We start from the raw sequence: 27,636 nt of genomic DNA on the forward strand, positions 1-27,636 counted from the left end.
CTTTCAAGAAGAAAAAGAGGTGAATCGGTAGAAGCCAAAAGCTGCTTCCGAAAAGACTGGTTTAAACCAGCAGGCAGGGGAGCGTTATGCAACTAATGGCTGGGTTCATGAAAGGAATGGAGGTTCGCTGACTGCACAAATGTGCCCCCGCCCTGCCCCCACCCCCACCCCATCTCACTCTGATTCATGAACTAGTTTTCAGATTCATGAATCACTCGGGAGCCAGCAAGAGAAAAATGAGTAGTATTGATCTCATTTCAATTGAAAGTGGCTCATTATGGCCATGCTGGCTGCGGACAGCTTTCCACCACCAGGCACTCACCAGCATCGGAGGTCTGTAGGCAGGCGCCCCCACCTGCGGGCGGGGCAGGAATCCTTGGGTGAAGGCTTCTGCAGAGGGTTCCCCTTCTTATTATTAAGTGAGCATAATAAGATCTACTGGTACCAGGGTCTGTGGCTGGACTCCACTGTCCTTGGGCAGGTCTGCTGCCTTCTTTTAGTGTTCTCCATCTATTTTTTTCTTTTCATTTTCAATACAATCTTTTAAGAAGTGTCTCTGTGCAAATTCTTTTCTGGATTTCTGGTGACTTTTCAAGGACTTCCTAAAATAGAAATTCACCTTCTACTAGGTAAATTCAACTGCAAATCCAACCAGGATGTCTTGGGTTTGTTTCTTTGTTTTAAGGCAAACCAGTAGCTTTTACCCTTTTCACCCCCTTCACTGTCTTCAGCAAACGAGTGGAGGATATGGACCCTCTAGATTTCGGCCAATCTGATTTATGTACCGGAAGATTATCCACCCACTGGATGACTGCCATCGCATGGATAGGGGACTCTAGGATTCTATAAAACCCTTCTTTTCCTTCCCAAATGAAGTGGTGCTCCTCTCACTGAACATCCAGCAAGTGGACACTGAGCCCTGGTCCAGTGGCACCACACAGACAGACGCCTTAGGTCAGGGGCTGCCCACCAAGGCCACACTTCTCTCCAACTGCCTTTCCCCTCTCCTCTTGAGTTTCGACTCAACCATCTCCCCTCTTGACATGGGCCCCCCAACCCCAACCCAGTCCAACATGTTAGATTGGTCCTCAGGGCTAGGCAAGCTTTCTCTCTTCTTTACACCATTGCGGTCTGGGTTATTGTGTGTAAGTAGATCACGACAGGCCATTGGCCTTGATTTGCCCCTTGGAAATGGTACTTTGTGTGGTTTCTGCTCCCAGGTCTCCTCACCCACCCCTACCTTCCTGGCCTTGGGAGAGTTAAAACAATTAACTGGATATATGCTTTTCAGAAACCCCACGAAAGTTGGCAGCTATCACTGGAAAAGGATTCGATCCTAATCTGCATAATTTGGGATCCAAGAGTTTAGAAACGAGATTCTTATCCGTTGACTTCAGACACACAGTCGCGCCATCAGATGCATTTCACTTGGCTGGGCTTCGACGACATGACCTTCCTCCCTTCCACTCCTCCAGTGCCCAGAGAAATTGGGAGCGGCCCAAAGAAGGGGGAAAGATGTGTCTGTGTGAATTTCAATGAGAAACTGGTTCAGAGGCAAAAAGAGCTGCTTCGCGTTCTGTGAGGTCTGTGTGAAGGTGCCTTTCAGCTCTGAGCTGCCCAGGCATTCTTGGGCTGAACCTGCAGCCCACGGGAGTCCCGGGCATGCCGGGGCACCATGGGTTAAAATCACTCCCACGAATTTGCTGGCTGGCCTTGGAGCAAATGGGGATAGTGGGTTGGCTCATGTTTTGCATTAACTCGTTTGCTTTTTTTCCACTGCAGCCTCACATTCTGTGATAAACCTGAGTTGCTAGGAAAGCTTTATGTAACACCCACCGGCCCCAGCTTCTCAGAGCAGCAAGTGTTCTGTTTCCAGAGTTCCCCATAAACCTGGCAGCACATCAAAACCTCTGTTTCATAACAGACCAGAAATAGGATTTTCTAATAACATTCCGAGGACTGGACTTATGGTGCGGGGGTCTGGACTTTTATGAATTGTTAATGGTTAACTAAACAGAGACCCCCACGACACCCAACCTGCTATCTCTGGGGTCCAGGAGGGAAGGGAAGTTGGAAGAATGTGGTTTCTACATCCATGATCTGTTGGGTAGTGACCCAGGGCTCCTTTTAGAGAATTTGCTAAATAATCTCAAACATATTGAGGATCTTACTCATGTTTTAAAAAAAGAAAAAGAAAAAACTACCTTCCTCCTGCTTCTTCCTTCATTCATGGAGAATGTGGTTTCCTTTTATTTTGTTGCCAAACACGCTGACAGTTACGGATTTAACCCCTACCTTTCCTCTGGGAAAGGATGGCTGTCTTCAACAGACACACCTAGTTTAGGGGATCCAAGCATCCTCATGCAATAGACAAACCACACATTTAAAATGCAGCTCCATGAATCATGGGCTGAGAGAACGATTATAGAGAGGAAGAAAGGAGCATGTCAGCCTCGCCCTCCTCCCTCACTCCTGTGTGTTACCTCCCCAGGAGGCCACCCCGCCTAGATGGGTCCTGGATTAGGTTATGACAGGCAAGGGAGTTCTCCAAAAGGCCATTTGCAGCCTATTTAGACACCACTCAGGAAACTTCTTCCTGTGTTCCATTTCATCAGCTGTGCCTTCTTTCCTTCCGGTTCTGCCTGCCCTCCTTATGCAGTTAGCACATGGGCAACACTTGAAAACAAAAGAAGCCCTAGGTGGAGTGTGACTGTTGAGGGCAGGGCTCAGAGTTGGCCAGGCTCACCTTTGGGGAGAACCTGATGTCACTCGTGCCATTGCTGCATCCAGCCATAAGGAGCCGCCATAAGAAGATGCTACTCCACGCGCTCCCCGTCATCCCTTCCTGCATCCCTGCCATTTCCCTGCTCTTCTTCCCCGGATGATCTCTCAGGGCTCACCTGAACCCCCCAGGGGGGAGCATATCTCAATGACTGGACCTAAGCTTTGGCTCAGCCGGAACTGTGCTGCCGATTGCCCTCAGCGCCCTTCGCTCTGTGCTCCTGTGTGGTTTTGCTGTTTTAAACTTAATTGTTGTCTTTCTCTCCCTGATCTTCTCAAATAATTCCTGCATTGTAAATCTCTTCTACCCTCTCATGTTGGAATATTGGCCCCTAAATGTACCAACCTGGGGCTTTCCAGAACCATTCACATTTGGTTATTTCTTCCACCACCACTGACATGATTTTTCCGCTAATGTTTGTAACACCTTCCTGTTTAGGTTCATGTGAGTTTAATTACCTGCTATTTACCCTTCCTTCTGGATCGTTAGTAAAAATGATAACAAAAAGTCTCGTCTCCCATCATGGCTGTCCCTCTGCAGAGCTGGCCTTAGGGGAGCCGCACCAGGTCTCCTGAGCCTGCCCATCAGCTCTCAATAGGAAACGGCTCCAAGGAAACTGCCGTCACAGTGGGCTTCCCTCACCAGGCTGAGATTTAATATCCTTGAGATCCATTTAGTGTCTGGACACCTGGTTGCTATGGAAATGGTTGTCATAAAAACACACCGATCTGCAGAGAGATATAAAACCGATCCCGTGGTACACAAGCGGACACATTAGCTCAGAGAAACGGTGTGCTGCTTATCGCTTCCCTTTGTTGACACAGCGCCTCTGCCTTTCAAATTCAACCTGGGTGACCTTCTCAGAAGCAGGCCAGCGCACATCCATTTTCAGTTAATATTTCGTAGGAGACAATCAGGGCTTCACCAAATGCCAGATGCCCCCTGTCTTCCTGTTCCAAGCTGAGTCAGCCTAGGAGAAGAGGACATTCTTCTTTGGCACAGTTTGTTCTTTGCTCACTGTCATTGATCCATCAGCACAACAGAGCAGGCAGAATAAAAACACTGACCCTGACAACGCTTCAGATCAGGTGGCTGGGAATGAGTAACAGGTGTGAGCAGGGAGGCCTCAGAGGCACTGCAAGGTTTGGAGGGGCCAAAGCTGGAGGGGCCCCCAGAGACCAATCTGGGATGTAGTGTAGGCCTGTATCTGTTGTCCGCCAGCTCAGGACTGGGTGATTCAGCCAGAGATGCTCATAAGGCGTGTGGGGGCTTTGACTAACCACCTTGACTTCCTTGTCATCTAAATTCTCAAAACCTGCATTCAGTTATCGCCTTCTGCAGGTTAATTTCTCCCTTGGTCTGGTCTATGTGCAGAAACCAGTAAAACAGTTCACTCCTCTCCTTGACTGAAGCTCTAGTGGGGTAAAGGGGCAGGCACAGAATTATTTTGCAATACACAAAGGATAGTGGGAGTCCTGAAATTTGTTTTGGGGTAGGGGGTGAAAGAATGATTTTGTGGTCATATTTTTAGCTCTGCCATTGGCTGAGTGTATCTCAGAGCAGGAAGACAGCTGGAAAAACCAGGCAACAGCAGTGGTGACGTTATGAATGCAGACAAGGTCCACTTCCAAAATGGCTCCCAGTGCTAGTGGCTGCAGCTAAAACGTGAGACAACTCCCCTCTTCTGCACTGGCACGCCTGCATCAACACCTGAGACCCAGGTCACCTTCTGTGCTTGCTCTTATTTTGGAAGATGTCTGAATTCTAGAAAATGGGTCATAACTTAGCCATTGACTTGGTATTTGATCTTCAACAATTCCTTTGATTACTCAATGCCTCTGTTTCCGTCTTTTTTATTGGGAAATGTGTTTCTGTTTTTATTTAGTGCCCAAAAACATTTTAACATCTTTTGCTTTAGTCAATCCTATCACATTGCTACTGAGAGAGGAGGCCAGACTAATGCGTACGACCCTGAGAACTATTAATGCATTCATCATGAAAGATATTAATATGAGACGTGATATAATAAGACACCTGCTCTTAGTACCTCCTATATGCTACTGGGTGATATTAAGAAAAAAAGCCACTGTGGTGTTGCAAATTCTTTAGCTACTTCCACCGCATACCGTGGCGTGGGTATTATTTCAGCCTCTCGTTTGCATGTCTTCTGTTTCTCTAAATACTCCCTTAATCCCTCTTATCAATAGTTTATTGACAACATCTTCATTATTTCCCAATTGTCTTTCCCCTTTATCTTTATTTTTCTCTTTTAAGATAAATTTTCTTTCAAAGCAGTTGAAAAGCTCAGCTAATATGGAATCAGTTAGGTTTCAGCTCCCTCCTCATTCATTAAGTGGGCCTGCTTTTTCTTTTTCCACACTCCTCCCCCTGAACAAAAAAAAAAAAAAAAAGCAAACATGTTTATAAAAACACACCCTATTCCCTTAGTTCCTTTGGCTGGCATTAAATCATTCTGCCTTTTTTTTTCTCCCACCCTCATGTTTTTCCTGAAAACTTTAACTTTGTTCTGGTGTGTTCTTTCTCATTTTCCTCCCCCTGTGTCTCCATTTCTTGAACAAGTTCAAGAGAGAGCTGCTCTTTTGAGTTTTTTTCCCCCCTGGCCTGACTGAAAGCACATGGAACGCTTCTTTCTTGCTATTTTTTCGTCCTGTTTGCATGGGCCCCGTAGTCTTGGCCCTGCAATTATGGCGTCTTTCATGTTATCTTTCTCCCAAGGCAGCGGCTCACATCCTGGCAAACCAGACAATGGCAGTGTGTGTCTTTACTTAGTTTTTATACCTTTTGTTTCAGAATGCAGGATTTCCTTATGGTTTGTTTGGGCTTTTCAAAAACCTTATTTACTGATCCAGAGTGGTGCCAGACCGAAGAATACAGGCCAAGTTTATATGTGCCTGAAAATATACCATCATGTCCAGGCCCACTTGATGTTTTGGGCCAACTTAGAGGCTGATTTGATTGTTCTGTATTCTGTCCTGCAGCGTGCCAGAAAAGTGGCTGCTAAAGCAGGCCAAAACCTCAGCTCACTGAGCCTCTTGTATAGAGAGAACAGGGCTAGAAATTCAGACCAGGATAACGTCTGAAATAGGAAGGACGACGATTACATTTTTAAATTATGGTCTTGTCTGTACGTTGTGAGTCAACTCTAACATTTATTTGTTTAAATTAAGCTCCCTTACCTTAATTAGAAGTTGGGATATGAGGTTTTAAAATTTATCCAATTATGTCTAAACCTCGCATTCCTATATTTTGTACCAAGGCTCTATCTTTATACAATATTTTCAATACAATCCAATGTTTTCAAAAACGAACACTTAAATCAAGCCATGAGGTCTTTTTAAGAGAAAGAATGTGTGCTCTTCATGATAGAACCGGAAACAGGGCCCTAAAGCATGAGTTCATTGCAGATTTTACTTAGTTATCTCTAACCAATGTAGGCCAACATGATCATTTTATTTTCCTTGATGCCAATGTGATGTCATTGCCAAGGAACACTGTCCCAAGCATAAGACAGATTCATCAAGAATGTGCACACGAATGTGCACACACAGAAACAAAGGGTAGGCTTGTTCCAGTGCCCTAATCACAGAGCTACGGGGATATGCCCTAGGGAAGATGAAGTGTTGATGCTTTCTTCATGGTGTGGAGCCAGCCCTCCGTCCAAGAGCAATTAGGAAGCTTCGATCTGGAAGATTCGAGAGGACATGAAAAGCCTGGATCCAAGTAACTTTTCCAATAAGTCTGACTCTGTGCTCTAGATTCAAACTTGATGCTTACTCCTTTGTTTTAAGACAGTGTCTCTAGAGGTTTCTCCTTAAAACTTCCTCTCCTTGAAATATTACATCCTCTGCCTGAAATGACCATCTCCGCCATCCCATTAGCCTTTACAGCCCATTGTTCAAGGTTTGAATCAAATGCCACCTTCTCCTGGAGACCTTCCTCAATTCTCACTTAAAACTTACTTTATTTTTTTCTAGGTGCCCAGAGTACAACATTTCTCTATTAAAGCTTTATCCCTTCTGCTACTTTATAACTGTCTGGGGGCAAAGTAAATGGTAAGCTCCTTGAGAGCAAGGATGATGTCTTTTTTCCTCCAGATCATGGCTTGTGCTAAAGACGCCTCCGTCCAGCATTTACCGTTTGGATTTTGGTGTCTCTGTCCAGGTGTCTCTCTGGAACCACAGATGGAAAGCCCTTCGGGCGCATGGACTTAGTCTTGTTTATCTTTAGCTCTCTACTGCTGAGAAGATTGTCTGTCCCATTGAAGGTGTGCTCATGCCTGTTCCGTGCTTGAAGCTGCACAACCTGTAGACAGAAGAGCTAAGCATCCATACACTTTTGATTATACGTATCTTTCCTGCTGTATCTACTTTTTTCCCTTATTCATTTTTGATGCAATGAAAGCTGGCTTCTTCCCTTACCTATAAGTGTTCCATTGGAATTTTTCTTGCTCTGATTACCACAGACCTCCTAAATGTCTGTACTCCAAAGGGCGTTTTTCAGGATATAGCTTATTCAGTCCTTCTGAAATATTTGACACTGGGAATGGCTCCCTCATGTTGAAACTTTCTCCTCCCCTTGGTGTCCATGGGGCGACCCTCTTCCGCTTTTCTTCCTTTCACAAAACCTTGTGTGTCCAGTTGACGATGGTGCCCTGAGCCTCCTGGGTCCTCTTCTTCAACTGCGTGTGCTCCCTCAGCAACCTTAACCCAACCTTTGTTCCCACCACCATCTCTATTTGAATGATCTCCAATTTTCTTCTCTAGCAAAGACCTCTTCACAGTGCCTTGGGTTCTTAGTCCCCAAAACATACCAGATGTCTCTACATTGAAAACCCACAGCACGCTTAAACTCAGTATATCTTCATCTTCCCACCAAAATTTGTACACACCCTCAACTCCTTGTCATCCTTCTTATATCCTGAGAGTGTCTGTAACTATTTTGCTCACCACTTTGCCTCCCATTCACCTCCACACTGCCACTGAGCATATCTTTCTAAAATACATGATCTAAGAAACGTGATCATGGCACTCCCAAGTCTCCATGTGCACACAGACTGAGCCTGGCACCAACACATAAGACCATCTGAACTCGGGCTCTGAGCTCCAGCCTCAACAAACTGTTCACAGTTCCCACAGGCCTCCAGCCTTCACACATGCCCGCCCCTCCTGGTCTACCTGGTAATTTCTACTGATTCTGCAAGACTCATCTCAGCAGCCTGTCTGCCCATAAAGCCTTTCTTGACTCTCTCCCCCAGACCTGTTGACTCCTTCCTTTCTGCTTCCCATCCCCCTTGGACATTGCTCCCCTACAGTGCTTCCTACATTGTTTTGTAGCCCTCTGATTTCCTGTCTTTCTTCTCAAGTAGGTTATGAACCACTCAAAGGCACAGTCACCTGCAGTTCCCATTTTAGATGCCACCTTCTGTCATTCATCTCTCCTTAACAATCAGGACCATTTTGAGGCATGGCCAAAGGAAAGAGGAGAGTCTTGAGGCCTGGAAGCCTTGCTATTATCTTGTCCATTGGAGTAAGAAACGTAATTCGGCTGAATTCATCATTGAGTTCCTTGGTGTTGGCTTTGAAGTTGCTCGAAAAGAAAAATGTAATCTTCTATGTTAATGTACTTTTTAAAGTCCTTCCAATTATTAGACTGGAAGCTCCTTCATCTTTCCTTCATGCTTGATTGGAGGCAAGAGATGAGGAACCCAGAGAATAAAGTTCCCCTAATGCCTTCATTATATTTATACACACTACAGAGCCCTAAGTCCAAATCTTTAAAGGCCCACGCATAAGCTCACCCAAATGCACCACTTATCCCCCGTGTTCTTGCTGTGTTGCTCAGCCACTCTGGCGGCCAACGCTGTGACTCTGCCCATGTTCCTGGTCTGAGGATTTCCAACACTCCATTCAGGTTTCCCTTTTTGTTCTCATTACCATGTAGGAGCAAGTGTGACTGCCTCCATTTTACACATGTAGAATCGGGAAATGGCCAGCCTAAAGCAGGCCAAAGACCACACTCCAGGAGAACAAAGGCAATGGGAATCTAACAGGTAGCAGGTCACCTACAAACCCTAACTCTTATGCCACATAATAGGGCTGTCCCAGTCGCTAATGCTGAGTATTGACGCAATATAACGAAGTGGTTTGTAGCATGTGCTGGGGCATTTCCATACCTTAGCCGTGGCCCCCCATGGCTCGACTTTCCAAGACTGCTGCTCCTGAGCCAGTGACTGATGAGCGCCGAGGCTGCACAGAGGATCAAATAGAGGCCTGAGAAGTGTGGCTGCACAGACACTCCTGCAGCAGACACCACCGCCACCTTACTTGAAGGCAGAGCTGCCCTACTTGGTATTTTAAAGAAACCTATAATCTATTCTCCCTGGTTTTTAAGGATCCTCGGTGCATTTTCTAACATGGCAGCTATTTCCATTATATTTCATTCTTGATTCCTCATTTTTAAATGCACCTTGTGGGTTTAAGGGCTGATAAGAAAGAAATAGGGCTGGGCGTGGTGAGAAGGACTGCTCCAGATGAGAGGCACTGCGGTAAATCTTTGAAGTAAAATTATCTTTGTGAACTAAATGGTACCTCACTTTTATTCAAGTGAAAAACTGGGCAATTGACTGTGATTGAAAAGGATCACTTTTCTATACTTCAAACGCACTGAAACAGGGTTTTTTTGCAATAACCTAGGGAACGTATGCAAATTGAAACTATATTGTTTAGTCTAAAGAAGTGAAGACTGACTGAATAATTGATCTACAAGTATGTAAAGTGTTACGTTGTGGTTGTACACCATTATTGACTGTTAAATAGTTCACAAAATTAAAATGGACTTAAGGTCTGCAGGAAATAGAGGTTAGATAAGAGAAGATAACAGAAGAGCAAAAATCTTTTTTTTTTCTTTTGAGGAAGATTAGCCCTGAGCTAACTACTCAACGGCCAATCCTCCTCTTTTTGAGCTAACATCCATGCCCACCTTCCTCTACTTTATATGTGGGGCGCCTACCACAGCATGGCTTTTGCTAAGTGGTGCCATGTCTGCACCCAGGATCTGAACCGGCAAACCCCAGGCCACTGGGAATCGGAACATGTGAACTTAACTGCTGAGCCACCGAGCCAGCCCCGAAAATCTTAAAAATCCCTAATGACTAGCGGATTTTCAAAGATTTTTTTGGAGGTAGGGAGAAGATATTAGGGAAAAAAAATAGATTGGAAACTCCCTTGTGGCTGTTTGGTAATACTCGAGGGTCTGGCCTACAGTGCAGAGGTTCTGAGAGGGTGGTCTTGGGAAGCTTTTGTTATTTGCCTCTTTTGAGATGCCGCACTGCTCTGTCCCTGGCTACGGAGGCTCACATGGCTTCTTGATCTGCTCGGAAGGCCTCATGTCTAATTTCCCAGTCTGCACCCTGCAGGAACCAGTGGAAATTAATCCGTGATGGATTATTCTACCCACATATCACCTTTCCTAGAAAAGATGATGCTGCCCGGGGCCTTGAGGTATTGAGAACATACTCTTTTCTTCAGAGAACCCCACTCCTTCCCTGTAAAGGGGGAAATCACAACAGAGTGTGCCCTGCAGCCTGATGGCAGCTGTGTGAGAGGGGAGAAAAGCAGGACAGCTGTGGGGGGCAGGGTGAAGAGTTACACTCTTCCTCCACGTGCTTCATTGAGAGGATTTCAGAGTGGGGTTCTTGGGGTGCTCAGCCTTGACATGGGGCAACTGTCTGTGATACATCTCGGAAGGTTCTAGAAGTGCCCACCGAGATCGTACACGCAGGGACAACCTCGCTGGCTCTGCTTGCGGCAAGAAGGCTAAGGGAAACTCACTCCCTGCTGCCAACACCAAGCGCTGCCTCTTGAAATGGACTGCCCTCTCTACTCCCAAACCCCTTGTGGCCCCTGTCTCTGCTAAGCTAGACCCAGGCAAGAGACAGGCCCGGAGCAGTGCTGTGAGGTGGTGCTCCATAGCGATGTGCCTATGAAACTCCGTGTGGTCCTGATGACCTAGTTCATGCCCTCGATATGCCTGAGAAAGTCACAGGAGCTTTCTGAAGAGCCAAATCACCTGGCCTTTATTTTTGTACCTCTGTCTAAGCTGTTCCTGACTCTGACTGCCGACGGGAATCACTTAGGGAGCTTTTAAATAATACCTGTGCCTACTCCCCACCCCAACCAATTAAACCAGAGTCTCCAGGGAGGAAGCTGGCAACGGTGCTTTTTAAAAAGCTCCCCAGATGATTTTAATGTGCGTCCTGGGCTGAGAACCACTGGATCAATGGCCACAACTCTGGGAGAAGAGATGTGCCAATGTTTGGGCAAATTTTCATAAGAGTAAGGAGCCCTACTCTGTGCAGGTTCTGTGCCTGGGCCATCCATTGCATGAAGCACAGGCACCTTGACACCTTAATGAGGGATTCAGACAGGTAAAGCATCATTTCCAGCCCAGCTGGTCGCGTTATGGGGCATGTGCAGGGAGCAAAGCGCAGGGACTGCTCTCTGGGAGAGCTGTGAAAAGTTGCCTGCCAAGGTCAAAGCCTGAGTGGTTTGTGTCATGAGTGGGACTTTGGCAGAGAGAGATGGGGAGACAGGCCATTTCAGCAGGAAGGACAGTGTGCTGGCATGGAGCAGCACAATTTGTCAGGGGACTGGAATGTCAGCTCCAGGAGAGCAGGGGCTTTGGGTCGTCTCTGTTCTTTCTTGAGAGCGTAGACCTGAGCTGCACACCATCAGGTGCAGAACACATATTAGTGGAATGAATGAATGAATGAATGAACACACGAGCATTGCCTTCTCAAGGGAGTGGAGGATGCCATGGAGACCAGCAAGAGCCCCGTCCTGGATGGAATTCTGTGCCATGTTAGTTAGACTTTACCCATGAGCTAGTCATTCTCAACTTGTTCAAGAATGAAGACCCATATTTAATGAGAAAAAGAATTCTCTCAGACCTTTACACAGTAGTAGCAGTGCTGCTGGTACCATTGATTGAGAAAAGGCATATAGACTAAGAAATTACTACAAATCCCATGATTTTTTATATGAATTTTCATTTTCATCACCACAGCACACACAAATAATATATTTCTCCACAACATTGAGATTAAGAAATGTTTACCTTTATTTTTCTAAAGCAAATCATGATTGTGTGAGCTCCTTCTCATAAAGGTAGCTCAGAGAGTCTTTCTCAGTCAGTTGTCTGGCTTGGAACTTGTCAAGAACTGCAGGTCTACCGTGGTCCAGCCTGTGCTGGTCCCCCCGTGTAATTACAAATCATTCGTTTGTAATTAACCCAACTCCTAACTATCGATTAAACCCACCCCAGCCAAAGAGATAAAACTTTGACATTGACTGTTAAAAATGGATTATCTCAACTTCGTTCTTTTCCTAGTCTTCCACATGACCATGATTCATTACAGCCAGTCTTTAAATCAGTTTGAAAATGGAAGGAGAAAAATCTATGAAGCCCAGCAGGCACTTCGTGTAGGCACAATGTATTGGATGTGCTATGGCCTGGCTTCCGGAGACAGCTCTGTGGTCACTGGTTTCCTGGTAAACAACAGCATCTTGCCTTTGTCAAATGCTGTTCTCACTCCACAGCTGAGCTGAGCTGTGGTGTGACCGTGAACAAAATGCAATGTCAAGTTGTTTTTAAAATGTGTCTTCAATCGTTCATCTGAAAGGTATTTCTCTGATTCAATTAATCAGTCACTCAGGAGATAATTATTTGCCTTGTTTGTACAAGACACTGTGTTATGTCAGAAAAAATAAAATAGAAGGAGGTATGGTAGACAGTTTTTGAGCTAAAAAAGTGAAACAATGTCTAACAAACATTTGTCACACTCACGGATGTGATATTGCGATGAGAGCATCCTGGGGCATCTTGGAGGTGAGGTTGCCACAGGGACAAGATGAGTGGTCCCTGCCTGCCTCTGTGAGGGCATATTTTGCTGAGATCATCCCAGGTCACACTGTCACAGCAGCCGCAGTAATAACTTCAGCCTCGCTGCTCTCATTGACTGCAGAGCCACGCATCTCATCAAGTCGTCCCCCCTCCGCTGCCCCCGCCGTGGCCTCGGAGGCTCCACCAGGACTCTCACATGTGTTCACACACATTCTCCCCAGAGCCCTCTTGTCGATGCTGCTTGCTCACAAAGCCACCCAGGGGCTGCGCTCCCCACCACGCCTGTCTTCAGTGACCTCGGGTGAATCCTGTTGTGTAGGGTGAGGACCCTCTTCAGGGCTCCTCAAACCTGCCCCTTGGAGGGACCCCAGTGGCCCTCAGTCCCTGGCCTGCAGCTTTGCTACGTCCTGCTCAGACATTGGACAGCCTCTTCCCAGCCCTGCGTGTCACACTTGTCACCTGACACCAGACTGCTACTCATGCCTAGTGGTGTTGGCTTTTGCACACAGCCACCTCAGCATGGGCCTGCTCTGGAGTAGACCCTGTTGGTCCCTGCACTTCCCCAGGCTCTGAGGAGATTTCCAGGGGCCAACGGTTACCATCACATGAGTGATCTGATGCAAATAGGTGACTGGGGTGGGAGGCAGGGAGAGCAGGCTCTGAGGTCCCAGTTTGGGCTCAGGCTGACCCCATACATGAGACTGGGGCTGTGACTAGCAGGACAACGAGTGCTGGGCAGGTGGCAGTAAGAGCAAAAATGAATACTCGTTGACCCTTATGCTGTGTCGAGATCTGCAATAACCGTTCAGAGGAGGGACTGAGGCCCCAGGTGGGTGGAGGTTTTAACAGAAGCAGGTTGAGCCCTGCAGCCTGAGGCTGGAGCCTCTGCAGCCCCCTGAACCCTGCATGGATGGGTGGTCTCCAAGCAGCAGCACAGGGAGCCTGGGCCACTTCAGGGCTCAGGTGGTGAAAGGAACTCACTTCAGGCCCTTTTGCTTGGTCTTTGTTGCCGTGAGGGTGACCCTCACCATCAGCCCTTGCCATGGCCATTGGGCTGATGACACCAATCCCAGTGAGTCAGCCCCTGGGGACAACTTGGAGGCTCCTCAGGAGCAGATGGAACGTCCTCTGAGATCCTCACTGCCCACAGGACAGGACCCAGTTCCTCAGCTCACCCCTCAGGTCCAGGCTGCCGAGCCTTCCCTTGCATCGCTGCCTCATCTTCCACTGCTCTCCCCTCCGTGACTGCTCATGGTCCGTCTGACTTTACGTGGGTGCAATCTTCCTCACTTCTGTTTACTTTGTTCTTCACCACTTGGCAAACTCCTGGTCAACCATCAGACCAAGATGAACTGCCCTCTAGTATGTGAACTTTCCTGAGACACAGTCAACCTGTTTGGCGGCTGCTTCTGTGTTCCCCTCAGTCCACTCTCCACACAGGAAGGGAGCGATCATGTAAAACCGTATTTCAGGGTATGTCACCGCTTCTGTTCCCAATAAGTTTAGAATGAAGTCCACACACCTCAGGGCCCACGGGCCTGAACCACTTGGCCCACCGCTGACTCACTTCACATGACCCTCCTCTTTGTTCTAGCACCACTGGCCCGCTGGCAGTTCCTGGAACTGCCTCAGGTCTTCCTCCTGGCCTCAGGTCCTTTGCACAGGCTATTTCCTCGCTTTCCCTGGGATTCTCACTACCAGTCTTCCAGGCCTCAGCTTAAATGTCACCTCCTCACAAAGGCCTTCCATGCCACCCCGTCTAAAAGAGGTTCCTACCATTGTCTCGTTACAGCACTTAGCACTATTAGTCATTGTTCTGTTGCCTTCGTTTACTTCAGTTCTTCCCACCTCCTTACCAGATCGTGAGCATGACGAGGACAGGGATCACGTGTGTCACAGCAGAATATATGTTGAATACATGTGTGGAGCATCAGTTACATAGTTATCACTATTTTAATGAGCTGGTTTCCTCAGCTGCACCGCAGAGCCCTTGCACCTGGGACACTGTGTTGAGTCTTTGTGACTTCCATAGACACATATTTTTTAACCTGGCCCCAAATCCAAATATTTGCAGAATTGAAGAGAACTTGACCCATTGTTAGAATTAACTGCAAAGAGGAAGTCCTTCGTACCTGAGCACTTCAAACTGAACCTCTGGAGTGAACCCAAAGCAAGCCCGAGGCCAGGATTCAAGGGCACTTCCTTGATGTTGCAAGTGGCTTAACACCACCATAACCTGCCCAGGGCGGACTTGGAGAGAACACACTGAGCCCAAGGGAGAGGTACTGCCTTCCTCTGGGATTTCCCTCTGTCTCTTGCTCTCTGCCTTCCCCTCAGCTGGGGCTGCCCTGGGGCTGGGACAGGGCTGCTGGCCTTCCACAAAGCTACAGCCTGGCTCTGGGAAGGAACTGATGGCCTCCTGGTTCTGCTCTCCTCTCCTGCCCCGTGTTTGGTGAATCCTCGCCAGCAAAGGAGGGTTGCTGGTAACTGGTAACGAGAAGGGCATTTCAAATGGGTTATTAAAACAGACAAACAAACGAAAACACACCCGAGACATAAATGCTTCCAAAAAACCGAGATGGTGCACTGCAGGACGGGGGTCACGGGCTCAGCTCAGCTCTCCGGGGAGGTCTCATGATGCTGACAGCTGGGCCCCAGGCCCCACTTCGCATTGTTACCAGGCATAACCAGTTTTGGGTTTAAGCTCTGCAAAACCTGGGGAAGAGCCTCCTACATTGTCCACAAAATCTCCAAGATTTGGAGAAATTGAAATTAGTGCCTCTCATTTGTGAAGAGCCAAAGCCCCAAAGACAAGATCTACCCACCCACTGAAAAATCTCCTGCCCTCTCGTGTTCTCATAGGGCTTCCTCTTGGAGTTTATAACAGTTCAATCCCCCTGCCAGGCCCAGTGGGGGTCTGGGCTGAAAATGATGCTCTCAAGCTAACATGGAAGGGAGGACTCGCTCAGTTACCCAGGACCCAGAAGCCATGGGGCCAGTGATCACAACTTCCACCCCAAAATGATTTCCTTGGGTTTACAGAGGTCTCCTCTTGGGGGATATTTAAAGGAAAGAGTGGAGGGATGGCTCCGATTCTGTTGGCGGAGGGAGATGGAAGCCCGCCTTCGTATACTCATTCCATTGACCAGCAACACAGGAAGCACTTGCACATTGCATGGGGCAGGGACACTAGCCTGCTTCCTAGCTCCAAGTCAAAAGGTAAGTACTTCTCGTTCTGTTCCAGCCTTGTTCATGACTCTTCCCCTTAGTGGAGCCAGTCAGCCCTCAGTATCACTGTGAAATACACGATGTAGGCCTCTCATTCCCCTTTTCCTTCCCCCACACCTCTTTTGTGCCCCCTCCCTCAAGGCCCTAATACTCTCTTGCAACTCAGGCTATTCACAGCCTCCTTGACACCCAACTGTGTATCCAGACCCTCCCCAGACGTACCTTTTTGCATTCCCCCATCAAAACACAACACTTCTAGGCCCTATTTCCGCTTGCTACTGAGAAAGAAGTTTGATGGCTGATTGCACCTTCTCCTTTCTCTGCGTAGTAATCAAGTAAGGACCGACGCAACTTAAAGTGCTATCCTGCCCCGGGGTATTTTGAGTGATAACCAAGAATTCCTAAAGGGACATTGCCCAGGCTGGTACCCCTAGCAGTGATTTTCTGTTTGTCTTCTCATCACTGGAGTCTGTAACACAATTCAGACTTTGGTATAAGCAGCTTGTCATATTTTGGCCTGTCTTCATGTGGGTTATTTCTAGAGTCTCCATCTAGGTTTTCAAGTCGAAATCCACTCCGTGCTGGCACAGGGCTAGGACATTGCTTACCTCTCAGGAATGACTCTCTAATGCACACGAAGTCAGCAAGGGAAACAAACTCATGAAATACTTGGAAGTTTGAGTTGGGAGGACCTTAAGGAACCTAGTTCGGCTGCCTTATTGTATAGCCAAGAAAATTGAGTTCTGAGAAGCATGAAACAGTGAACCATTATTCATTCAAGAACAAATATTTATTCAGTGTCTAATCTGGTTGCTGTAATAGGAATATAAAGATGAATCAGCCATGGACCTTGCTCTCCAGGAACTTAGGGTTTGATGTGTGAAGGAGATAAAATATGAATGAGCATCAATAACTATACTATGTGATATGAAGCTGTGAACACCGTTAAGGTGCTAAATAGCCTATAATCAAGTGCTAAAAATGAATAGGTTGAACTTCAAATGCTGTGAGTGGCCAGGAAGGGAAGAGCTGAGGGCAGGTGGCAATAGAGGGGAAATTTCCTCGTAAATCTATGTCAAACAAAACTAGATGATGAAGCCAGTCCCGTGCCCTGCTCTTTACTTGGTTAGTGAAGGCTCGCAGTCCTGATTTAGCTCCATGTTTACGGTGAGTGTACTATGTGCCCTCTCATGACTAAGAGAGACCTGGAGGGAAGCTAAGAGAGTAAATGTACCAGATTGCCACCTTGAGAACTTCCAGCTCAGATGGACTCTAAAGAAGATAGCAACTTAAAAAATGGAAAAGGGATCTCTTTGTTTCTTTTAATATCCTCTCTTTCCACCAAGTACAGGTATACCTTGAAGATATTGCAAGTTCAGTTCCACACCATCACAATAAGGCAAATATCGCAATAAAGTAAGTTCCATGAAGTTTTTGGCTTCCCAGTGCATATAGAAGTTATTTTTACACTATGCTGTAGTCTACTACGTGTGCAATAGCATTATGTCTAGAAGTACAATGCAGGTACCTTGATTAAAAAATACTTTATTGCTAAAAAACACTAACCATCATCTGAGCCTTCAGCGAGTCATAATCTTTTTGCTGGTGGAGTGTCTTGTAAAAAACACAGAATCTGAGAGGCTGGCCCCGTGGCCTAGTGGTTAAGTTCAGTGCACTCCACTTCAGCGGCCTGGGTTCGGTTCCCAGGCACAGACCGACACCACTCGTCAGCAGCCATGCTGTGGCAGCGACCCAAAATAAAGGAAGATTGGCACAGATGTTAGCTCAACGGCAATCTTCCTCGAGCAAAAAGAGGAAGATTTGCAACAGATTCTAGCTCAGGGCGAATCTTCCTCAGCAAAAAAATCCAAAAACAAAACCAGTAGCTGTGAAGTACGATAAAGTGAAGCACAATAAAAAGAGGTATGCGTGTGCCTATTATTATTTTTCAGTTGTAAGTTGGGTTTTTCTCCCCATCTTATTCATATTAAATTAACACTTGCAGAATGTGCCAGGTTGATATGAATAACTTTTAAAGGCACAGCCCTGATCTCAAGAGATGAAGAATGCCTGGTACTCAGTACTTCTTGAAGACTTGCCTAGATAACCTGAGAGAAAAAGGCAATCAGCGATGAACAGGGCTGGGCTCATTCACAACTCACTCAATTCTTGTATTTGGTGCCTTTGAGATGGCAAAAGAAGTCAAAGCCAGAATCCTTGGCCTTCAAAGCAATGACTATCTAAGGGAGAGAAAATGTCCATGCTTGAAACATGCAGAGAAAATTGACTCCTAAGTGCAAGATAGCGTGGTTTGCATCACACACAGACACACACACACACACAGACACAGAGTCCTGAGAGCAGGCTTGTGTTTTGTGGCCCAATAACTCCACCACTTTACCCAGCTTCTCATCCATCCTGAAAACTTTTCCTCTGCCAAAGAGGATGAAGTTCATGGGTCTTTAGAGGCTGCCCTGCCAGCTAACCCCTCCCCTATTCCTCCTCTGAGACCTTCAGCTCTCTGTGATCACCTTTCTACTTTGAACCTTCAATTCTGTCCCCTTGTTGGCTCCTTTTCCATGTCCTTCAAACCTTCCAAAGACCTCCTACTCTAAAAAACCTTCTCGTCAAACCAGTGCTCCATCTCACACCTTCCCTTCACCATCAATTTCATTTTCTAGAAAGGCTACATCCGCTACCTCCACTATCCCTTCTTCTGCTTGTTCCTTCACCTCTGCAGTTCAGCTCCTGCCACAAGCACCCCACTGAACGGCTCTCTCATGTGCTTGTCTGCTCTTGAGATGTAGATGATCTCCAAGTTTTGGTCTAGAGATGCTCTGTTCACTTTCTGTGGATGATCCTTTGCACCCCCTGGCTGATGCCTCCCAGCTGCAGGTCTCCAGTCCTGACCCAAATCCCGGGGTAGAGAGACTATATTTCCAACTACCTGCCAAGCAACGAGTCTGCCTGATCGTCCTTCGGAAAACTTGAAACTCAACATGCCCCGAATGGACTCATCTTCCTCCCCAAGCCTTCTTCTCCCCTAATCAGTATGGTAGTTTATATCATCATCTTGCATCTACCAGGCAGCCTCCAAGCTAGAACCTCAGGATTGTTTTAGATGCCTCCTTCTCCTTCATGTCTCCTATCCAATTGCTTCCTAATCATCTCTTAAATCTGTTCCTCTTGTCTTTCTATCCCTGATCCTTTAACTCCAGCTCGCCCACCCACATACTTTGTCCCAGCTGCCCCTGAAAGCCGTGAACAATAGCTACTTTAGGCAAGAGCCCCAGCCCCCTCTTCATTGTTCTCAGCTCTCTGTTCCTGATTCCTGCCCTCTGCCCCCACTTGATTTTCCATTTCTGGCCCCTCTGGCTTCAATGGCTTTAGATTTCCATGCGATTTTCCACAATGATTCTTGACCTGGCTTATACCTCTGGTTTTCAGTATAACATCATACCTCTTGTTTCTTGGAGAAACATCTTAGTTCATTCCTACTCCTTTGAACCCCACTAGCCAAGCCAGCCCAAGGCACCTACCTCAGTGCTTCCATAGCAATGTTGTTATTTATGTGCTTGTTTCTTTCATTGGACTGTAAGTTCCATGAGGACAAGGATAGACATTATTTACTTGCCTTCGAATTCCATTACGGGCACAGTATAGGATTATTAAAATGGAAAGGGTGTGGTATAGACAGGAAAGTTTTAGAAATGATTCAGGGTAATACATGCCCTGTAGAAATAGAGGGAGGGGGGGACTGTTGTAGACAGAGTCAGTACAGGAAACTGGATCCCAAGCTGAATACAGACGTTGTAATTACGTGCCTTAAAAACAGGAAAGTGCTAGTTACTCTGATGAAGCCTATCTTTTAATTCCTCCCAGTGCCCTGAATTCCTCACTTACTCTGTTACCTTTTCTTAACCCAGCTGGGATGACTGCTGCCTGTAACAGCAAGAAGAGCTGTCCAGAATGTCATGAGGAGCATGGTCCAGCCAACATGAAGTCATGGCCAACAACCTCCCTGCGTGTTAAGGCCAAGAGCTTGGGAGGCCCTCTTCCCTGTTTACTTGGACCAAAGGGACCTTGAAGCTGTGCTTGGCCCTAGAGTAGCTCCGGAATCAGAAGCGTTCATCATTCCTATGAGCACATATCCAGGGAGTGTATGATCATGACTTCTCCCCAGAGCCAGCTCTCCAGCCAAGTGTGAATAGCCCTTGTATAATCCTGGCTGATGCTCAAGGGCCTTGTTAGCTTTTTCCAAAGAAGTATCCTGGGCCTTCTCCTCGGTTTCTCCATTTATTGTTTCCTGTCATGCTATCATGTGATGAGAATACTGCTGTCCTTAAGGCTGTGTCCCTTTGGTACCATGAGCTCAAGTTCTGTTCTTTCCTCCTGGCCTTGCCTCTGTCCAACCTCCTTGGCTGAGAGATTAATGGACCGCTCTGCAGCATCAGCCTGGATTGTGGGTTTTCCCAAGATCCTCCTCTAAGCTGTTCATCACAGACACATGGAATTGCGTATGCAGCTCATGCCCCATTATCTGTTCTGTGAAGGGCACTCTTCAGATCCAGCTCACGCTGAAAGAAAACCCAGTCCATAAGAAGGCGTTGGATCATGCTAGCAATCTTCTCAGATTCATTTTGGCAGCCTGGCCCCTCTCATTCTCCTCTTGCCAGTCTCATCTTCCTTTTGGCCACTCACCCTTACCTCATTGCTCTCCCAGCTGCTATGGGCCCCAGATGTTCCAGAGTTGCTCCTAGAGGTGACTTGCTATTCTTTGTGAGGTTGTGCGGTAAGGAGAAACTTGGCCAACCACACCATGAGCAGGCTAACAAAATGGCGCCCAAGGGAAAGCACGTCTTGACCCCCAGCCCTCTTCAGCATGGGTTTGTCCATTCCAAAATGCTTGTGTCCTCAGGATTTCACTGACTTCTTAAACTTGCCACAGCGGTATTTATAGCCCAAGCAACCTCACAGTTGCTCAATGGTCTTATTCATGGTCAGCTTGTAAGCTATCACAAAAACCCTCTTCTGGTTTCCTTGGTTCCTGGAAAGCCTTGGTGAACTCTGTGCAACAGTAATTTGGGCATATAATAGCATATTAATATGCATGTTCAGGCTTAGGGAACCGAAAATTCAAGACATGATATGGTCACTCACCCTTTTGGATTTCCAAATACAAAAGAAGGCACTGAACTGAAAGAACATACAAAGGGAAACAATGGAACAAACAAGTAAGTAAACAAAGGAAAACATTCTAAGATTCTAGAAAGCTTCTATTTCTATCTATTGATCCCACCCATATATATGTCTTCTCTTCTTGCCTGATCCAATCTTGTCTCCAGCAATACATAGAGGATAGATGGATAGATAGATCCAAGAGAGACACTGTACAGTATCACTCTCCTTGGAGTAGTTCATCAGATTGTGGAGAAGAGCCTGGATTTACCACATATACTGAACTTGCTATGCAATGGCCTGGAATTTGTACCATCTCTGTTGGTACAACCACCAACTGTAGCCTTGTGTAAATCATGGCATACGTTAGTCCCTTGACAAGTATTTCCAGGTGTAATTTATATACAAAGACATTAATGTGGAAGCGGGCTTACTGATATTTTTAAATGATTAAAGGCCTTGCTCACCTTGAAGAAATGCTAGTCTAGTCCCTTGGGCTTTAAGCTGCCTGCTTGGTCTGGTTGGGCCAGAGTATCACTTGCTATTTCTGTTTGGTGCTGCTCAGCCGACCCTTCCCTCCCTCTTGCTTCCACGTTGCCTTCTAACTTGCAGCCCGAGTCAAAGAGGGACTCCCCTGAGAATCAGCCTTATGTCATTTGTACATGGCTGGGCCTGGAAATCTTGACAAAGCACTTTCTATAAACCATTGTGAAGGAGGGCAAAAATAACAACAGTAAATAACACCTCTGAGTCATCCATTAACCTCTGATGATGCTGCCGCCGTGTCAGCTGTCACATGTTAATAGTGTCACCTAGAATCCCTGATGGGGCCATGCAAGCTTGTGTGTGTTCCCTCAGCAGTGCTGAGGAACACTCCCCCCTTTAGGGCCCATATGTCCTGTTCTGTGTGGCCTGGCCTGCTTCTCTCAGAAGTGCTCTGAGCAAAGCCAATTTTATTCTCGTTACTGTTGCCGCTAAGTTTCCAGGTCCTGTGCTTCCCTTTGGTCTTTGCTGCAAATCACGGCGTTTGCTCTTTGGTGATGCACTGCTTTGATAGCTTGCTTTCAGGTGAGACCTCAGTGCTCTGGTTTCTAAAGTCTCTGGGTTTGGTTTGTCTTGGGAACCCTCCACCCCCCAGGGCCACAAGGCTCAACCCACCAGGGAAGTGTCTGCTTAACTGAATGGGCGATTTCTCGGGCCTGTACCTCCCTCTTCCAAGCTGCCCTTGTTCTTGCTTAGCGAGACATTCAAGGCTAGTTGTGACATTGTTCTGTCTCTATGGACTTGCCCTGAACAGCCATGGCGATAAGTGCACACCGGTGACTCACTTGTAAATGGTGGCCAAGTCTTCGTCTTCAGGGGGCCTGTCATTTTAGTGAACTGAGGAGAACCAGCCGAACCAAACTTAAGCTCATTTGTAAGCTCCATTCAAAACCACCACTACATTTCGGAGTATAGTTTGATCATTTAGCTTCTTGACTTTCCGAAGCTCTCAAGTCTATCTTGAAGCATAAATGGGGAAGGAAGTGGGGCTGCCTCATGCCTCTCTGGACTTCCATCCACTTCTCCTATGGTTCCTCAACCTCTGGGTTCAGAGGTCCCCAAAGCGTTTCTTCTCTCATTTTATTAATTATGAGTCATACACTATTTGGTCATCTAGCATAAGCCTGGCCCTGTGTCAGCTGCTGAGGCTCCTGTCATGGTTAAGATCACCCTCACCAGGAGCCTACTGTACTGGGAGAGACAGACACACCTTGAAGGTAAGTTGTCAGGTATGAGTGAAGTCTGCAGGCCCCTAAGGAGGAGGGTGGGTAAGTCTTCACAAGGCAGTGACATTTGGTGTGGGTCTTAAAGCAGGATTAGCAGTTTAGAAGGAAGGTGCAAGGCCGTGGAGCCCTGAGGGCTCTGATGTGTATAGGGCATGGTATGGAGGTCAGGGAGTCCAACCCGTGAATGGGCCTGGCCAGCAGTGAGGTACTTTGAGGCTATCAGAAGGTGCATGCTAAGGAATTCAGACATTGTCCTAGAGATGCCAGAGTCATTGAAGGTGCTTAAGCAGAGGTAGGTATGAAGGATGGATCAGAGAGGCCAAGTCTTTGCAGAGAGACGAGTTGTGATGGTCTTGGTCACAGATGGTGAGGAGGCTGGCTTTGAGGCTGTGGGTACACAGAGGAAGGTGAAATTTCCATGACAGAATCAACCAAATCTGGTCACCTGTTGATTATAGGGAGAGAAAATGAGGGAAGCATTGACAATCACAATGAAGTTTTGAACTTGAGAGACTAGAATCATGAGGCAAGGCAGGACAAGGACGGAAGCAGGGGAATGATGGGGTCAAAATCAGACTGTAATGGCTTTGGGAATATGGTCACTGACAAAGAGGAGGCAGTGAGTGTAGACAAGACCTTGATGAAGTTTAGTGATGAGAGGAAAGGAGCAGGTCTCTGACAGTCCTAAAAGATTTTTCTAAAATAGGGGAAAGAACATACAGTCGTATGCCACATAACAAGGTTTCAGTCAACAACAGACTGCATATACGACAGTAGTCCCATAAGATTAGTCCCATAGAGCCCAGGTGTGTAGTGGGCTATACCATCTAGGTTTGTGTAAGTCCACTCTGTGACGTTCTCACAATGACAAAATCCCCTAACAATGCATTTCTCAAAACATATCCCTGTTGTTGAGTGACGTGTGACCGTATATGTACACAGAGGGGAAGACACAGTGGAGAACGAGAGATTGTAGAGTGTAGTGGAGCTGCCATTGATTGAGTGGGCACAACGAGCAGACCCTGCACCACATGCTGAACACACACATCACATTTCAGCATCACACCAGCCCAACAAGGTAGGTGTAATTATACCCACTTACAAGTGAAGGAATTGAGACTGCCTGATGGATGCCCCAGGCAGGGGGACTTGTTGAGCAGTTGAAGCAGAAAGATGGAGTGGTGAGGAAGGGAATAAAATGGGGTTCAGAGGGGAGCTAATAGAACGGGCCTGAGGAATGTCTAAATTTTAGATTTGAGGTTTGGAGCAGTTCTGGCTGGTGACAATGACCATACACAAGGATCTTGGGCTCGATGGTTCATTCACATGTTCGTTACAGTTACCCAGGATGAGCCAGCTACCAAAAGCCCTCCATGGATTGTGGCTGCAGGGGACAGTAACGCCAATGTCTGCTCCCTCTTTCTCTGCTTTTTCCTCAGGCGTCTCTGAACCTCATATTCAGAGTTGTGTGTTTTCTACAGAGCATGGTGTGTGCAAGAAACACCCTGGGTTCCCTTTACCTCTGCTATTTAACTCTGTGGTTGGGAGAGTCAGTCTTGCTTTCTGCCCATCTTTTTGAAGCATATATGAGCTACAAATAGATACAGCCCACATTTTCCCTCAAAGATTTATTCTTTGTTTTCTCCAAGTTACCAAGTTGAACTCTAAGCTGATGTTTAATTTATCTGTGGTAATGAGGTAATGAGGGATGGGGATAGCCTTGCATAATTGGAATCTGAGAATAAGCCAAAAGCTTATTTTAGCCAAAATTCCTATATCCTTTCCCACCCAGTCTTTATGCCCATATTGCTAACAAATAGCGAATTGGCTAATCTGAGTTTCTCTGGGTCTTTATGTGGTATGTCTGACCTTGTATAATTGGTTGTAACTGAGTGTTTCAGTCAGTCCTACACACCAGAGCCCACTTTCAGGGTCCTGCAAGATGCAGGCGTCTTGTGCTTGGGTGGCCGTTTTAACAGATCACAGAAAATGAAATCTCTTGCATCTACTGCTCACATATCTTTCTGCTGATGTTGGAAAAAAACACCTCAGTCTACAACTAGCTTCTGATGAAATTAGTGAATGGATAAAGAAATTAATGAATGAATGAACTTCTAAGCCATCCATAAATGGCATTTCTGGACAATTCATCCAATGTGGAGGACAACTACTATATAGATTTCTGTGAAGATGTGTGAACTCTCTACTCTCAATTTCTCTTTCTCTCTTTCTTTTTTATTTTTATTTTTTTGCTGAGGAAGACTAGCCCTGAGCTAAAATCTGTTGCTAATCTTCCTCTTTTTTTGCTTGAGAAAGATTAGCCCTGAGCTAACATCTGTGCCAATCTTCCTCCACTTTATATGTGGGTCACCACCACAGCATGGCTGATGAGTAGTGTAGGTCCATGCCTGGGATCAGAACCCATGAGCCTGGGTTGCCAAAGTGGAATGTGCCAAACTTAACCACTAGACCACAGTGCTTGTCCCTCAATTTTTCTTCTATTTATTATTTGATAATCAAAGACCCAAAATAGCCCAATATATGAGATGTTTTGGATGATTAACCAGAACCAAGATGAAATTTACAGAGATTACATCTAAAGTTATACACTTACAGTTTTATTTTCAACACCCTCCCAAGTATAGTGCATAGAACGGGAACAATGTGATGCTGAATCACAGTGTGAAAGGAGACTATCATACAGTCAATTAAATTTATCCATAAGGAAAATTAAGCCCAATGAGGTTCAAAGACTTGCCTAAAGTCTAAGTCGAGGATTGTCTGTTCAGAACCAAAATCTATTCTAAGAATCTTAAATGTGAAAGAGGGTTTATGACAGAGAAACCTCATAGAAACTAATCAAAAGAAGTTTTGTGGAAACTGTCAAGGCGTTGGTTAAGTTCTCTTACTCAGCTTCCATGGGGCCTTTTAGACTCCTCTCTGCTTCCAGGAGCCTTCTTCGCACCCTCTGCAGACTGGCTCCCCGGACCTCTCGTACCCATCCCAAAAGGCAGAGGCACTTCCACGTCTCCATGGCCTTCCAGCCAGGTTCCCCACAGCTAATGGGCCCGGGCATGGTTCTCCTTGGCCCAGCTTAGATCAGAGGCCCACTTCTGGCCCATGACTGTGGTAGGGGGTGGGGCTGTACCTGACAGCAGCTGATTCTCCAAGGGGGGGTGGTCAGGTTGGGAGGACACGATCAGCCACTCTAGTGCCCCCAGCACGGCACAGGCAGGTTAGAGCCTGGCTGTCCAAGACCAGGCCAGTGGTCTGTCGATGACTGGAAGCGTTGGGTAGACTCAAACACAACTGGAGTTAAAAGTGAGATGTGCTTCAAAGGCAAGTCCTATCATAAGCAGGAAAGGATGTGGGAGGCCTGCGCTATTCCTCCCTGGTCGGGCACCATCCAAAGGTGTGTGACTGACACCTGGGTTTTGAGAATAACCCAGAGACAACTTAGAGCACAGCCAGCAAAAGTGACAGTGGTGGTGAAGGGATTCCAAATTATGTCAAAGAAGAAATAATTGGAGGGACTTGACATATTTCACCTGGAGAAAGAAAGATTTAGAAGAGTTGTGATTTTTTTTGTGCAAATATTTGAAGGGTTAACTTCATTCTTTAAGGGATTCTACTTTTGCGTACGTCTACAGAAGTCCAAAACTAATACCAACGGGTAAAAATCAAAAGGAGGTAGACTTTGGCTTCAAACTAGGGTCAACATTTTTTTTTTTTTTAAAGTTGGCACCTGGGCTAACAACTGTTGCCAATCTTTTTTTTTTTTTCTGCTTTATCTCCCCAAACCCTCCCCCGCCATACACAGTTGTATATCTTAGTTGCAGGTCCTTCTAGTTGTGGGATAGGGTCAACACTTTTTCCAAGAAAATTTTCTAGAAATAGACTGCCCTGTCATGTTCAAGAAGAGATGGGATGATCACTGTAGAGCTGATATATGAATTAAGAGGTTTCTAAAGTCTATTCTTCTGGAATTCTATGCCCCTGCTGCAGCTACACCTGGTTGGCTGGATTGAATGCTATGACAGGAGCAAAGGCCACAGTATGTGGTCAACTGAGGTACCAGCAGATGCCAAGTGGCTGTACCACTGGGGAAGAGCAGGTCACCCTGATCTCACGTCGGATCCCTTCTATCTCAGATCTGTTTGAGACAAAGCTCCTTTAGCTGAGATGCTCTGGGTCATTCAGGCCTCCCTCCCACCTGCAAGGTCACCATCTGCTGGAGCGCCCAGTGGGGCTGCAGTTTGCGCATCCACTGCCAAATGGCATTGAGAGGAATGCTTCAGACATACCTCATTAGGTTGCAAAGATCAGAGTATCTCAGATTCTAGAAAGACTAAGGGAAATATGTAAAGGTATGCATTTTAAGGATATAGAGAGGTTTTCAGAAACTCAAGAAAAGCTGAGCACCAGGAACCAGGAAGGGCAGGATGTCAAGACAGCGGGGTGGGGGTGGGGGGACTTCAGCAGCAAGAGTTCACGCCCTTGATGTGAGCACTCTGCTGGTCCTGCGATGCGGCTCTTCTCCTCAGGGCTGCTGACTCTCCCCTGCGTCTCTTCACTCAAAATCCCGAAAGTCCTCTGATTGCTGTCCAGTTGGCAACTTGGCTGACGGACTCTCCTGTCTACCTCCAGAATAATAACAGGTAGCCGGGAGGCCTGATTATCCAGGGGCCGTCCTTAGAGCAAGTTAGGCTAGAAAGAGAAGTTGGGCTTGGGAAAAGTGAACCAAATTATCCAATACAG

At 46.6% G+C, this 27,636-nt stretch overlaps 2 long non-coding RNA genes across 4 annotated transcripts in view; one reads left to right on the forward strand and one right to left on the reverse strand.

Moving 5' to 3' along the window:
- The window catches only part of LOC139041329 (uncharacterized), a 77,429-nt gene extending 73,644 nt beyond the window's left edge, over window positions 1-3,785 (reverse strand). For 2 of the 3 annotated variants that reach the window (XR_011496266.1, XR_011496265.1), the window contains exon 1: window positions 323-3,785. This is a non-coding gene — a long non-coding RNA (uncharacterized lncRNA). The remainder of the gene's footprint in view (window positions 1-322) is intronic. The other variant, XR_011496264.1, reaches the window with a different exon arrangement.
- An 11,887-nt stretch (window positions 3,786-15,672) lies between these two features.
- LOC139046223 (uncharacterized) lies at window positions 15,673-21,068 on the forward strand. The gene is made up of 3 exons (XR_011505983.1): window positions 15,673-15,922; window positions 17,283-17,347; window positions 19,858-21,068. It is a non-coding gene; the product is annotated as an uncharacterized lncRNA (long non-coding RNA).
- Window positions 21,069-27,636: the final 6,568 nt, after the last annotated feature.

The sequence above is a fragment of the Equus asinus genome, chromosome 2 (genome assembly GCF_041296235.1).
Source record: "Equus asinus isolate D_3611 breed Donkey chromosome 2, EquAss-T2T_v2, whole genome shotgun sequence".
Lineage (NCBI taxonomy): Eukaryota > Metazoa > Chordata > Mammalia > Perissodactyla > Equidae > Equus > Equus asinus.